Source organism: Rhinopithecus bieti, unplaced genomic scaffold, assembly GCF_001698545.2.
Source record: "Rhinopithecus bieti isolate Rb0 unplaced genomic scaffold, ASM169854v2 scaffold_15083, whole genome shotgun sequence".
In the NCBI taxonomy this organism is placed as follows: domain Eukaryota; kingdom Metazoa; phylum Chordata; class Mammalia; order Primates; family Cercopithecidae; genus Rhinopithecus; species Rhinopithecus bieti.
The window spans coordinates 83,837-86,816 of NW_016808114.1; positions in this window are offsets into that span (position 1 = coordinate 83,837).

Genomic DNA, 2,980 nt, shown 5'->3' on the forward strand with positions numbered 1-2,980 from the left:
TTTCATTTTATACCAATGTTCTTTATCATGTTATCATTAGTTGTTTTTGTACATTCTACAAAACTAAAACAACTTGAAGGTAGTTAGGGGATATAGTTGATTATATCTAAAAATATATGTCACCCGTTGGATACTTAATAAACATTTGTGGAATCAATAAATGGTGCATATACAAAAGATATGTATATACTTACTTAAGGACATTTTGATAGTGTATAGTAGTGTTCTGAATAATTGAGGAATCTGATTAACATTATGGGTATCCTGTTAAGAAGAGGAAGGATAAAAAATAAATTATTTCTTTGATTTCATACATTGTTTGAATTTTTAATTCACTAAGTAATAGAAAGTATTACCTTCTCCATAGAGACTTTTTCTTTGAGGATTATCTCCTTTCTCTTGCTCTTCTTTTTTTTTTTTTTCTTTCTTTCTCACACATACACATACACACTCTCTCCGTCTTTTCTTTCTGAAATCCTCCCACTGGGATGGTTTAGTGGTCAAAAGGAGCCATTTGTGCATTCAGACAGTTTTAATAGGCAACCCATTAAGGATAATATATAGATATATGAAAAGGTCATGTGTGCAGGTTTTGCATATACTATGATCTTTAGGAAATAAATTCATAGGAATGAAGATCTCCCAATTCAGTTTGGTGTAAATAACTTTGTTGATGTACTAAGGACCATATACATTAGTTGTCAAATAGATAAATTTAAATCTGGGCTTTTTTGGGGAGAGGGATGACAAGGAGTTTTGATGAATTGGCATGCTTGTGAATAGACTCCATGATAAAAGGCTCTAGGTGCAAGATTGCTTTTCCGTGTTAACAATCTTTAAATAGATGCTCAATATGAAGAATCAAAAGCCCTTCCATGGTGAAACTAGCCAATTAGCTAGCCAAGGTTTTGTATAATTGGAGCAGATATACTATTTCAATGCTTAAAATAAAATCTGTGGATTTATTTGGAAACCTGAGATTTTTACTATTATTATTTTATCTTTTGAACAACATATTATCCTCTTATGATTGGGGCCTTCTAGTATAATAATTGACATCATGAGCCTTTGATTTAGACATGCCAGTCTGTGCTTCAATTTGTTACCATTTTAAGAGAAATAATAATACCTTGGGATTTTTCTAATGAATAATGACTAAATTTTTTAAAATTTTTATTTTAAATTCAGGGGTGCATTTGCAGGATGTTCAGGTTTGTTAGATAGGTAAATCTGTGTAAGGGGGTTTGTTGTACAAATTATTTCATCACCCAGGTATTAAGCCTAGTACCCATTAGTTATTTTTCCTGATCCTCTCCCACCTCCGACTCTCTACTCTCTGGTAGGCCCCAGTGTGTGTTGTTCCCGTATCCATTAGTTATTTTTCCTGATCCTCTCCCTTGACCTACCCTCCACCCTCTGGGAGGCCCCACTGTGTAATTGTTCCCCTCCACGTGTCCATGTGTTCTCATCATTTAGCTCCCACTGATAAGTGAGAACATGTGGTATTTAGTTTTCTGTTCCTGAGTTAGTTTGCTAAGGATAATGGCAATAGCTCCACCTATGTCCCTGCAAAGGACATAATCTTGTTATTTTTCATGGCTGCATAGTATTCCATGGTGTATAGGCACCGATTTTCTTTATCCAGTCTGTCATTGATGAACATTTAGGTTGATTAGCAAGGAGGCCAAGATGACCTACTAGAAGAAACTACAGAGCATGGCTTTCATAGAGAGAAAAAAAAGAGGTGAGTAAATACAGCACCTTCAACTACATTTTTGAAAAGTATTTAGAATAGAGTCTACCTATAGTGCTAGGAAGGACTTATCAATTGTTCAAGCTTTTCATAATTGTCATGATTGCTGTTATTATTATTATTATAAACTTACTAGCATGTTAGTTATTCACTCTCTCTATCTCTCAGTTTTTCATCTGGATAATTGGAACTGTGCAATTTACCCCGAAGGGTTTTTTGTAAGTATAGATTAGTGATAGCTAGCTCAAGGGAAAGATTACACAAATTACAGCCAATATTTCCATTGTTTGATTATTGTAACTATTTTTTATTACTATTTTTTATATTTGTATTTATTTACTTACCAGCTATGTGAAACCTTGGAAATATTATTTAATCACTCTGTGCCTTTAGGACTACACTACTACGCTTTAGGGATTTTTTAAATAAGAATAAATGTAGCTCATAGTAAACATTCAACAAATTATGGCTAAAATTCTTTTCATATTTGGATTGTTTTTGTTATTGCAGGTGATTGTGATGATTTATTGTAAAATAACTACCCATAATATTAAAATTCTGCTTTTCTATCATTGCAATGGAATTCAATCAGCTCCAACAATCAAAAGAATTCATTGATTGAAAAGAGCAGATGTCCTGTCCTACAAAATCAGATAGTTTTAAAAATTATACTGTGTAGTATAATTTATTGTATAAATCTATATATGTTTGCCCATGGATAGAATAGAAATATTTTCCTTTTATTTCCTCTGACAATCATATGTTGCTTGTCACTGTTTTCAAAACAAAATGCCAGCCCCAATGGGAAAACTGAAACTTCACTTGTCATAATTGTCAGGAGATTCACAGCAGATTATTTAAAGATTAAGAGATGTGCTGGAAGATAAGGGAAATATATATATATATATATACACCCTTTATTGTCCCATGAAGAATTTGATTTGCTGACACATAAGGCATGTCTATCTAGAACACAAATGACTGGTTCACTCTTCTTTATGTCACCTGCCAAGCATAGTTCCCTTCAATTAAGGACACTAAAGAGTTGTTTTCAAATGAATAGAGCTTAATGAAAATTGTAGACTAAATCGTGATCAAACATCTACCCTTCAGGATTGACAATGAAGAGAAAATTTAGAAGAGGATACATTTTTTTTTTTGTCTTACATTTTAGTTTTCAGTGTTTTTTATTGACAATGCTTTTTTTTTCTTATACACAGGATTTAC